Source organism: Nicotiana tomentosiformis, chromosome 2 (genome assembly GCF_000390325.3).
Source record: "Nicotiana tomentosiformis chromosome 2, ASM39032v3, whole genome shotgun sequence".
NCBI lineage: Eukaryota > Viridiplantae > Streptophyta > Magnoliopsida > Solanales > Solanaceae > Nicotiana > Nicotiana tomentosiformis.
The window spans coordinates 15,423,280-15,436,457 of record NC_090813.1 but is presented as its reverse complement, the minus strand read 5'-3'; the positions used below and the strand labels follow the sequence as shown (position 1 = coordinate 15,436,457).

At 36.0% G+C, this 13,178-nt stretch overlaps 1 long non-coding RNA gene across 3 annotated transcripts; it reads right to left on the bottom strand.

Annotated features, from left to right (window-relative positions):
- Nucleotides 1–2,021: 2,021 nt before the first annotated feature.
- Nucleotides 2,022–4,016, bottom strand: LOC104104932 (uncharacterized). Of its 3 annotated transcripts, none has more exons than XR_001970942.3 (3): nucleotides 2,919–4,012; nucleotides 2,719–2,825; nucleotides 2,022–2,298 (listed from the first exon to the last, which is right to left on the bottom strand). It is a non-coding gene; the product is annotated as an uncharacterized lncRNA (long non-coding RNA). The 3 variants fall into 3 exon arrangements; XR_011413699.1 differs by having other exon boundaries at nucleotides 2,719–3,589; nucleotides 3,823–4,010; XR_011413698.1 differs by having other exon boundaries at nucleotides 2,719–4,016.
- Between the last annotated feature and the right edge of the window lie 9,162 nt (nucleotides 4,017–13,178).

Below are 13,178 nucleotides of genomic sequence, written 5' to 3'. Positions count from 1 at the left end.
AGAAGAACTAGAGGAGGAGTAATTGTAGGCGGGGTTGTGGTGGTGCTTGGTCGTTTTATGGTGGTGGAAGGCGGCGGAGTTGTGGCGGCGGGGCTTAGGGTGGAAAATGCTGGAAAGTTTAGGGCACCTGCAACTGCTGCTGCAGCCTAATTTCACTGTCACGTTGCTCAAAATAATCTTCCTCTTGTGGGTTGACATATTGCAAAATGTTTTGGAGATATTGCCTTACTCAGAGTGAGGATTTTGCAGAGGGGTGAAGTTTTATCTGAGTTTGTTTAACGAAAGTCAGTGTGACTAAGGAGCTGCATTGGACTGATCAGGGAAGTGAGGGAACTTATGAATTCTATGGGTGCTAGAGCTAGAAAGAATAGAAAGTTCTTTATTAGTTAATATAGGTATCTTCTTGTTATTCTAACAGCCAGTTGAGATAATTAATTGATGACACCTATGGCCGAGTAGTATTTATTATTGGATCAATGTTATAAACATATTGGATAGTGCAAAAAAGTTTTTTTATATTATTGGTGATTGATAATTTTCTTTAGCCGGAGTCTACCGAAAACTCTCTCTCAAGTTCACATAAATTAAGAGTAAGTTTTGCGTATACTTTACCTTCCCCAATTTCACTTGTGAAATCACATTAGGTATGTTGTAGCTTGTGATAGTAGATAATTTATCTTTTATTCTTAAGATTATAAATCCTATTTCTTACACAATTAGTATATATAAGTTAGATTCTTGGTACGTATTATTTTGAGCTTTTAGTGAACCACATCAAGTTTACTACCTTGGTTTCTTTTTATTTTTGTCTTTACTTTTGCAGGTTGAGTTGTAATTGGCTCTAAAGTTTGGTGTTAGGACGGTCCTTTCCTATCTAGGGTGAATGTCTAAACGTCTTCCTTTAGCTTGAAATGAAGTCCACAACAAACAGGATTTGCATTATCTAACGTTCAGAAATAAATTAACGTACAATAAGTAGTAAGAACTCCCTTATATAAATCAACTAGTAAACTTGCCGCGCTTCGCGCGGTTGTTAAATAACATTAGTAGATTTATAGAACAATTATTTTTTAGATTAGTTATAAAATGAGAAGTTGATAGATTCTTTTAGAACTATATTTTTCGAACCATTCCTTAAATAGTACTATAAGCTATTAATAATGTAATTTATTTTATTTTTATGCATTTTGTAAATATTAGTGGGGGTTAGCAGTGCTAAATACGGACCCAATCCAAAATCTAAAACAGAGAACTGAAGTTTAACGATATGTCCATCAGATAAGTTAGATCTTTATGATTTGTTCTAACAGTTTTATGATACACATGTATGCTCCTTTGTCAATGACCTCTATCATACCACTCTTCAGAAAAATCCCAGATAACAAAGGAATTAGTTTCAATAGCTTAAAAGTCCCACAAAAATGTCAGATTATAATGGTTAGTAAAGGTGGTTATCAAGAAAGAAAAGTTATTTGCACAGTTAACATGCCGAAGCAGATTGTCTGATGGGCACAAAGTCCATTAGGTACTCTAACATAGAAATACTCGTGTAGACATGCTCATTCTTAAAATTTGAATAGTAATTAGGAACAATGAATGAGTAATGCAACATCACATTGCGTTAGCCTATCACGATAATGTATGCATTTCAACTTTCCCAAGGGGTGTCAATCCAAAATGCTACTAACAGAGTATGACATCCTTTTGTTAAGCAAATCATTGATTATTTTTTTAAATACGTACCATAGTTACATTGTCCAAGCTGATATAGAAATACAAAGGCATTATAAGTTGGTAAGTGTCCTGATGGCCAATAATTCCAAGGTCTCATACCAACAAAACTAAATTTATATATTAGAACTACTCATAAAAAAGAAACACAAATCAAGTACATACGTAGAACAGAAAAGAAATAAGGAGAAAAGAGCATGAGTTGACTAATGCCTTCTTGATTCTATCTATCATTGTCTAACATTCTGTGGCTAACAGCTTTTAGAAGTAAAAGATGGGGAAAAAAATCATTCTACAGGATAACAAATCACATGTTAATTTAATGAAATATTCTTCTTTATATAGAATTATTCCCCTCATTCTACATACTTTATTGCCATTTGAATGCTTTGAATTTTAAAGGACTGAATTAAACTTTTAATTTTTTCCCTCTTTAAATACATTTGAAACATTAAGAAATTATCGTGCAGTTCTCTTTCCAGTGAATTCATTGTGTTTGAGCTGCTCAAGTGCTTTTTTCAGCTGCTGAGACTGCAATATCGGATTTGGTCTTGTCATTCCAGCACCCTACATCAGATATTCCATATGATGAGAAAACCAATATCAATTGACAAAAATTAAAGAATTGGAGCAACAATATGCCAATAACAATTTGGTCTATCCACAGTTACATTGGTATTCCTCCTAAGCACATTAAATAGAAATACTAATCTTCAACTTGTTCTCCTGTATTTACTCATTGTCAATATTAATTAATGCAGGGGCTTCTTCCATTAGTTTGACGGAAGCAAGCCAGCTCTTCCCTGGCTTTGAAGGAATTGCTTAGTTTCTGCTGCTTAATAATAAGGCCCTCTTTCAGAAAATTCAGTAAATTGTTATATTCCTATGACAAAGATAAAAAAAGCCACGGAGCGCTGTAGGAAAAATTACGATTAATATTTTTATGACGTTGATCCTTAAGTCCAAGAATGATGAAATGGTTCTTACTTTAATTTTTGCATGATGATGGTTGTGGTGTGTTGAAGGTTCTACTGACGACACAACTTCTTTACATTTGCTCCAAGTTCCTTGACCCTCTTCTTATGGTTTACATTCTCCACATGAAAAATTTCAGAAAAATAACAGTAATTTCTATACATTATCAACCTTCTGAGGTGTAACAGATAAAAAGTCACAAGCTATCCAACCCTTGTCATATCATTTTGAGTTGTTAGCAAGTGATCAGCAGCAGTGAGCTGCACGCGCAATGACATGGCATTGAATTAGTTTGAGTTGTCTTGTTTCCTCGACGTAGTACTTAAACTGATATATTTTAAGATGCATAAATTCTCTTATACTAACACTTGCCATATATAAAAACCCAGTATGACATAAACAGGTAGCTAAGAGGGCGACACTTGCTGCCAATAACGTCAAATTTATCTCCTAACATCAAAATTAAAATGTAGAATCCATATTACATAATAGGCAAAATAAGTCTCTCTAACAGTTGAAAGGCGTCACCAACAACAATAAAGCATTTTCCCTAAATGATTCATAAAATAACTAACACAAAAAGCAGACGAAAATAATACGTTAAGTATAAATGATGAACCAATAGAAGTTCCAAGAATGTCTGTTATAGGCCCTTGTTTTGCCCTCGGCCACATCTCTATCACAAAGGTATAAATAATCAAAATATGAGAGGGAATAAGGAATTAATTAACATGATAAAAGAGAATAAGTTAAGTGTTTCACCAAAGTAGTTAAACACATACAAAAAGCACTTGAAATCAGAAAGCTTAAATGGGTAGATTAGCTTTGCTCAGAATGTTGACCGAAAGAATCGAGATTTGATGTAGAGAGCGATTCCTGAAACCTGAAAAGAGGAAATAAGTGATTCGTTTGAGCAAATCAGTGAGACAAATTTGAACAACAAAGTTAAAAAATTTGACAAAGCACGGCATATTAGACCAATAAAGATAATGAATCAAATCTGCAAAAATAATTTGAACATCAAAAGACAGAGATGGAACTCTCAAATGAAAAAGGGAGAAGGGAAAAGGAAAAAGGAGGATAAGAAGATGCAGCAACAGAGAGGGAAGGTACTACCGGTTGAAAATCTGTGCTCTTATTCTGATTTTAAATGGAAAGAAAAGTCATTGACTATCAGTGGGAAGAAAATCGTATCATCGGTTTCGAGAGAGGGTGGAGAAAAAGTCTGCTTTGAGTAATATATAATATTGGAAGGAAGTGATGGCACTTTATTCTGGCAATTACAGGGTCTTTGACATGCGGCTTTTGGAGTCTTTATTACAATACCGAACCGGCGTAAAAAAGAGGAGAAATACAAGAAAAAGGAGAAAAGAGATAAATAGAAATGCTGCTCATAGGAATTGCCACATCATTCTTTTAAGTCTCTCTTTTATATATATATATATATATATATATATATATATATATATATATATATATATATATATAGATAGATAGATAGATAGATAGATTACCGTGTTATAAAGTAGAGGGAATTAAAAGAATGAAACTTCTCTAACATGGAGGGAGGCGACAATGACAGTAAATCATAAATACAAATTAATGCCGTGAAGACATCACGAATACACTAGTTTAGAAGCTTTGAAGTCTCTAACAAATCTTTATCTTAGGAAGAAAACACCAAAATAAATATTTTGAATAGGAGGGAGTGCGATGTTTCTACCTACTCTTTGTTAGTAATGTGTATTCAGGAAACAAATTTTCGAAACTTAAACAACGGGAAATAGAAATGTAGAAGAAGCAAAAAAAAAATTCGAGCCCACTGAATTTACAATTTATCCTTAAGGAACTTAATCTCCTCCTAGTACCTGAAGTTTAGGATTATTTTCTCCTATGATAGAACAGATTAACAATACTGGTATAGCGGTATTCTAAACACCAGTGTACAACGAAACAAATGGCGGCAGTGAATCACACATACTTTATTTTTTAAGAAAATAATACAGAAATGATGTTTTAACTTCAATACCACACAAGAGGGGGGTGATTTGTGTGGTGTCCAATTTTTCGCGTGCACAAATTATAGAAGGACCTGGTTCTTCTATGTGTTCCTTATACTACTGTTGCGGAATAATAAATGCATAAATTAAAGAACACAAGGATTTTTACGTGGAAAACACCTAGCTCAAAAGGTAAAAAAATCACGACCTACTTCCCAGTAGGATTTTTTCAAACTCTCCACTAAATCACTGAGCCAAAAACTGTATTTACAAATTACTTTTGTAAACCTAGGATTAACTCTAATCCTGTTGTAGCAACCAGCCTCTAACTGCTGCGACAACGTCAAGTTAACTCTAACTTGAATACTTTGAGTACCTATTACAATTGCCTCTAAATAACGCTGAAAAATACAATATGAAAATATCTACTACAATTGAACTAGAATAAAAGACAGACACTTGGAGCTGGTTCTTCTATCTGGTTCATATAGCTTCAGGTTCGCACACTTGAATCACACACGAACTGCTTGCAAAATGCCTTGCTATTTTGCTCTCAATTCACGTTTAACTTCTACTTTTGTGTGTTACCTGTAGAATGAGAACATTCTGCGATTTATAGAGTTAGTAGAGTAGAAAATAACCAGAGTTCTAATGCTACTATTTCTTGGTGGAAGAGTTCTAGTTGATCTCAACCTCTAACTCCTCCCTTATCTTGGATAGTGTTCTCTTTGATTAAGAAGTCCTTCTCCATATCAATTATGAAACTATTTTCGATCAGGAGATATTAATTAGACCAAGTTAAGCTTATCTCCTTTATGTGCAACCCACATGCTCGAATCTGCCCGTGTCTATGCACACAACGGATGGACCTGGTTCATGCCTGAGCTTCCTTTATCAATCTTCAAAACTAACATTCACTTAGGCCAACAAATTCCCTCTTTTTAATGATGACAAACTCTGTGCTTTTCATAAGCTTAGGCCCTGTTTCAACTTAACCCAATATCAACACAACGTTAGAATATTTTTTCTTTTTATCACTTATCATCAAGGACCAGGTTCATTAGATTATAAACATCACTGTTCAAAGTATAAATTACAATATTTTTCCCCCTTTTGGCATCATCGAAAAGTTGTATAAAAAATGTGTGATTTCTAGATTCTTAAACTTACTCATGGCCACTGGAGCTACTTCAAATGCATTCATAGATTAATCATCATAGATCAAGCTAAGAATTTTAACCATTAAGGAAATATAAACAAACAGTTAGAGCAGAAGACAGTGAATTTCATTGATGATTAATAAGATCCTACCACAAAGTATAAGAAGAAATAAAAATACTGAAAACATGAGCAAACACAACAAAAAAAATCCCGAACTTGGTCACTGGTTGATCTACACTAGGCTAGGAGGCTTAAGGCTGGGAAGGACTAGGTGCTTGATTTTTGGCTTGGAGGAGTTTCAGCATATTCTGAAGAATGCCATCGTTCTTCTCCTTTTCTCTTGCCAGCTCAGTTCTGAGAGCATCTCTCTCAGTCTCCACCTCTGCCAACCTCTTCTTCAGCCTCTCAATCTCAGCATCCTTAGCCCAACTTTCTTACACCAAGGCTCGCACTTTGCTATTCACTGGTACCTTCTTGGATGAACCAGGTTCTTTAGGAGTGGCATGGACTTCATAGTCACAAGCAAGCAGCGTATTTGTCCCAAAATGATCCTTGCTTGTAAAATATTAATGTTTTAAATTCCAGTCACTCTCTTCAGTAGGTATGCGAGGGTTTCCTGTTCAGATAAAACAGGTTCATCTATATTTTTTTCAAGATGAACCAGCCCTTCAGCGGCTTCGCCAGACCCTCTTCCCCCTGTTTTCTTTAAACTCTCCTCTACTCCAGCAGATTTTTCTCCCCAAATAACCATTGCACCTGTGTCTTTGGTTAAACTCACAGGAATGGGTGAAGAATCAACCACTCTTTTACCATTTCCCCTCACAGCACATCGAACACCCTTGCTCTTTTTTTCTTTTTCTTTTTTATTTTTACCACCAATTTCTCCAAACTCTATAGTTTCAACTCCTGCTTTAGACCCTACTAGTACAAAACTATTCTCCAAATTTGTACCTGTTCAATTTTAGAAGAAACAGTTTCTTCCCCCTCAGTAGCAGATTTGAATGATTCATCAGATTTCTAGGATTCTTCTTCCTTACTCGCTTTCAATTTTTTATTTATTTTCTTGATTTGTTCTCTCCCCGCAACAACCTTGCGAGCAATCATCGTTACTCTTTTATTAGAGGTTGGGATGTGGAAGGGATGATAGTGGGTGTGGAAGTCTAATCAAACTGAATTTCAGTTTTGAAAAGACTTTGGAGTGTATTCCTATAATCTAGGTACTTCAATTCAGTTGGGACTCTTTTGAACAGAACTGGTTCACTTGTAACGGATAAGTCCAAAAGGAGTTTGGAATTAAGTAGGACTCTACTCATGATCGAAATATTATTATTTCAAATTATGCAGAGTATAGAAAACATACCGTGTTATCTTGATGAACCAGGTTCTTCACTGATAATTCTCTTGTGTAAGTCTAAATTTTCCAAAATAGAGAAAATATCATTAGAGATTAATGAATCAATTTAACACATGGCACAAGAGTATACTATTGAAAGTATGCGTCTGAGCAAAAATTAATCTAATTATATACACATTTTCAGATTTTCTAACCAAAAACAATTTTTTTTATTTTTTTTTATTTTTTTCGTTGTGAATTCTAAACTGGTCCTTTTAGGTGATCTTAATCATCCCTAATTCTAACTTTTTCCTTTCAAAGTGATCTCTACTTAGGGCTTTTGTGAAGATGTCAGCTATTTGCTTGTCAGTAGCACAAAATTCCACAATGATCAACCATTTTTCATAGTTATCCCTCAAAAGGTGATGCCTAACATCTATGTGCTTAGTTCTCTTGTGATGAACTAGGTTCTTGGTCATACTAATAGCACTAGTGTTATCACAAAAAATGGGAATACAACTAATATCAATTCCAAAGTCCTTTAATTATTGTTTGATCCACAACAATTGAGCACAACATGAAGCAACAACAACATACTCAGCTTCAGCAGTAAATAAGGCCACTGAATTTTGCTTTTTGGTGGCCCAAGACACAAGACATCAGCCAAGAAAGTGTGCCATACCTGAGGTGCTCTTTCTATCCACAAAAAAGCCTGCATAATCAACATCATCATATCCCACAAGATTAAAATTACTACCTTTTGGATACCAAAGACAAAGATCAGTGGTGCCTTTTAGATATCTCAAAATTCTCTTGACAACAGTCAAGTGAGACTCCCTTGGATTTGCCTGAAATCTTGCATAAAGGCCTACATTGAAAATAATATCAGGTCTACTAGCAGTGAGATACAACAATGAGCCAATCATTCCGCTATACAACTTTTGATCAACAGATGAACCAGGTTCATCTATATCCAACTTTGTAGATGTTGCAATAGGAGTGCCAATTTCTTTGGAATCTTCAATTTTAAACCTTTTAAGCAACTCTTTTACATACTTACGTTGATGGATCATAGTTCCATTTGGATTTTGTTTAATTTGTAAGCCTAAAAAGAAATTAAGCTCACCCATCATGCTCATTTCAAATTCACTCCCCATTAGTTTAACAAATTCTTTACTTAGCTTATCAGTAGTTTCTCCAAAGATTATATCATCAACATATATCTGAACTATCAAGAGATCTTTACCTTTTTCTTTCAAGAATAAAGTATTGTCAATTTTACCTCTCTTGTAGTCATGCTCAGCAAAAATTTTGATAATCTTTCATACCATGCTCTTGGCGCATGCTTGAGCCCATAAAGTGCTTTGTCAAGTTTGTACATATGATCAGGACTCTCCTTGCTTTCAAACCCCGGAGGTTGCTTGACAAACACTTCTTCCTTTAGATAGCCATTGAGGAAGGCACTCTTGACATCCATCTGGTGGAGGGTGAATTCCATATAAGCAGCAAAGGTTATAAGGAGTCTTATTGTTTCCAACTTTGCAACTAGAGAAAAGGTTTCATCATAGTCTATGCCCCCCTCCTTGCTATATCCTTGAACCAACAATCTTGCCTTGTTCCTTGTAACAGTTTTATCTTCATCAAGTTTGTTTCTGAAGACCCATTTTGTGCCAATTACTGATCTGTCCAAGGGTCTTGGTACCAGATGCCAAACTTGACTCCTTTCAAATTGGTTGAGTTCATCCTGCATTGCATTTACCCAGTCTGCATCCTGCAAAGCTTCAACAACATTTTTAGGTTCAATAAGAGATACGAAAGCATCAAAAGCATAAAGATTCTTTAATGAAGACCTGGTTTTGATTCCAGAGGTTGGATCAGTAATTATGTTCTCAATGGGATGAGAACTTTGATACTTGTAAGGTTTCACAACCAACTGGTTTCCCTTTGATGTTCCTTCAGTGTTTTGTTGCTGTGGAACAAGTTCATGGATAGGTTCCATTGAGGTTTGGGGATCATTTCCTCTTAGTTCTATTCCCCCTGTCATGTTGCTCTGGGTTCCATCACCTGTTCCATCACATGTTCCTTCTTCCAGTACAGCTTCAGTCTGGGCTGTGGTTTCCTTTAAGTTTCTTACCAGCCCAACTGCTTCATCATCATGTTCCTGTCTCTCAGAAAGAATGTTAGTTTCATCAAAAACTACATGAACACTTTCTTCAACACACATAGTTCTTTTGTTATAGACCTTATAAGCTTTACTATATGAAGAATATCCCAAGAATACTCCCTCATCACTTCTGGGATCAAACTTACCTAGTGAGTCTTTACCATTATTGTGCATAAAGCACTTGCATCTAAATGACCTAAGATGGGATATATTTGGTTTTCTCCCTTTAAGTAACTCATAGGGAGTCTTCTCTACAAGAGGTCTAGTGATGCACCTATTTATAATATAGCATTCAGTATTTACAACTTTTGCCTAGAAGCTATGGGCAGTTTACTAGAAAGAAGCATAGTCCTAGCCATATCTTTAAGTGTCCTATTCTTTCTATCAACTACTCCATTTTGTTGTGGAGTCCTAGGAGCAGAAAAATTATGATCTATGCCATGCTCATCACAAAATTCAACAAATTTAGCATTTTCAAATTCAGTGCCATGATCAGACCTAATTGATGCAAGTTGATTACCTAGTTATTTCTGAGTTTTTCTAACAAAAGAAGTGAACATGTCAAATGCTTCATCTTTAGATGTTAAAAATAGTGTCCAAGTAGACCTAGAGAAATCATCAACAAACATCATCACGTATCTTTTACCACCTCTGCTTTATGTTCTCATTGGACCATGGAGATCCATATGGACCAGTTCCATCGTTCTGGTGGTACTTACCACTTTCTTGCATTTAAAAGAGGATCTTACCTGCTTCCCCCTTGCACAAGCCTCACAAACTTTGTCTTCCTTGAACTTGATGTTAGGAAGTCCTATCACCAAGTCCTTGGAGACTAATTTGTTGAGTTGACTCAGACTTGCATGTCCAAGTCTCTTGTGCTAAAGGAGAGGATTATTGTCCAACACACTTAAGCAAGTGAGTTTATTTTTTGACAGTGTGGACAGATCTACAATATATATATATTGTTCACTCTTTTTCCCTACAAAACAATCTTGTCAGTGGTAAGACTAATCACAAAGCATTTAGTAGAGGTAAATGCTACCAAGTTACCTCTATCACACAGTTGTGATACACTAATTAGACTGTATTTTATTCTCAATTGAGTGAGATTCAGTCTGACCTACCTTACCAACCACAATGATCTCACCTTTCTTCCCATTTCCAAAGGAGACATTACCTCATTTGAGGTCCTCAAGTGAAAGAAACTGGTTCTTGCTTCATGTCATGTGCTTTGAGCAGCCACTATCCATGTACCATATTTGGCTGCTCCCCTTCACTTGGACCTGCAAAAGGAAATCATGAGTTAGTCTTAGGAACCCAAACTAATTTGGGTCCCTTTCTATAGGCAAAAGGATGAATCAAATTCTTTTTAGTCCAACATGGCAGCCTATTTTTTCCCTTGAACAAACTTTTTATTCTTTTGACTAGCCTTTTCTTTTGCAGTGTATTCATTTTTATAGTGACCAGTCTTACTACAGTGTGTACAAATTTTGTTCTCAAGAAGTGTGAGATACTTGCTTTTGAGATCCCATTTAGGTGGCACATTCCCAAAGCCAATTCCTCTTCTATTGCTACTGTGATATTCCTGTAGCCATGATAGTGCATTGGAGGACCTGTTCCATTTACAAGTTCTGTCTAGTTCATACTTGACCTTGCCTAGATCCTCTGTCAAAATTCTTACCTGCTCATCCTTCTTATACAACTCATCTTTTAGTTTACCTACATTTTCTTCTAGAGTGAGTTGTGTGCAATCAGTTGTCTTCTTACTTGTTCTTAATTTCAGTTTTAGGTTTTTAGATCTAAGGTCTAGGACATTTGATTCAAATGCGTGAACCTGGTTCTTTAGTACAGTATTTTCACTTATAGTCTCACTAACTCTAAGTTCCAGGTTCTTACACTTTGCTTTTAAAATCACACATTCCTTAGACAGCTGTTTCTTTTCATTATTTACGTCCTCAGATTCATCAATGAAATCTAGAAGTAATTTAGATAGCCTTTGTTTAGACAAAAATTTAATCTTGTCTTTGAGATGAATTACACTTACCACAGATTCCTCATCAGATTCTCCGATGGCCATAAATGCTTGTTCATCTCCATCTTCATCATCTGAACTTTCATTTGAGCTTTCTACTCAAGCAGCAACCATGGCCTTTGTTGATCCCTTGTTCTTCTTGGGTTGAACCTATTTCTTCGTTCAGCTCTTTTCTTCTTCCATTGGTTTGCTACAAGTGTGGTAAGACTGAGGGCAATTCTTGATGCAGTGATCAGTCTTACCACACTTGTACCATCCCTCATTGGTTTGCCTTTTAGGAACCTTTGGTTTGCTATAGCTTCTACTTCTTGAAGGACCCTTTCCTCTCTTTAGATACTTTTTGAAGTCCTTTGTGATCATAGCCATTTCATCATCTTCTAGATCAGAACCTTCAGTGATTTTGAGTGCCAGGCTCCTTTCCTTCTTGGGTGCATCCATCTTCATGGTTTGCCTTCTAAGTTCATAAGCAGTGAGATTTCCAATTAGCTCATCCAACCTAAAAGTGGCAATGTTTTTTGATTCTTGAATGGCTGTGATTTTGCTCTCCCAAATAACTAGCAGAACCCTTGTCAAAATCTTCTCAACTCTGTCTTCTTCAGAAATAATCCTTCCAAGAGACTTAAGTTCATTTGTCAGTATGGTAAACCTTGTATACATCTCTTGGATGGTTTCCCCTTCCTTCATGGTGAAATTCTCATATTAAGAATATAGTAGTGTTCCTCTGGACCTCTTCACTTGAGGTGTTCCTTCATGGGCCACTTGCAAAGTGTCCCAGATTTTCTTAGCAGTGGTACAACTTTGGATTCTACTATACTCATCTGTACCGAGTCCACAAACAAGCCATTTTTTGGCTTTTGCATTCTTCTCCCATTTTCTCAATTCGTCAGTAGTGTAGTCAGCTCTTATTTTTGGCACCTCTTCTCATTCGGCATTTATCTTCATGGTAGCCAGTGGACCATCTGTGAGAATGTACCATAGCTCATAGTCTTCTCCTATGATATGATCTCTCATCCTGTTTTTCCACCAAGAGTAATACTGGTCGTTGAAGAGTGGTGGCCTAGAAGTGGATTGCCCTTCCCAGTTTTCAGGTGGTGCACTCATCTTGATCTTCTCCTAAGGTGTTAGCCTCTTCAAGGATAACCTGCTCTAATACCAATTGATGTTTTAACTTCAATACCACACAATAGGGGGGGTAATTTGTGTGGTGTCTAATTTTTCGCGTGCACAGATTATAGAAGGACCTGGTTCTTCTATGTGTTCCTTATACTACTGTTGCAGAATAATAAATGCATAAATTAAAGAACACAAGAATTTTTACGTGGAAAACACCTGGCTCAAAAGGTAAAAAAATCATGACCTACTTCCTAGTAGGATTTTCTCAAACTCTCCACTAAATCACTGAGCCAAAAACTACATTTACAAAATACTTTTGTAAACCTAGGATTAACTCTAATCCTGTTGTGGCAACCAGCCTCTAACTGCTGCGACAACTTCAAGTTAACTCTAACTTGAATACTTTGAGTACCTATTATAATTGCCTCTAGATAAAGCTGAAAGGTACAATATGAAAACACCTACTACAATCGAACTAGAATAAAAGACAGACAACTGGAGCTGGTTCTTCTATCTGGTTCATGTAGCTTCAGGTTCACACACTTGAATCACACACGAACTGCTTGCAAAATGCCTTGCTATTTTGCTCTCAATTCACGTTTAACATCTACTTTTGTGCGTTACCTGTAGAATGAGAACATCCTGCGATTTATAGAGTTAGTAGAGTAG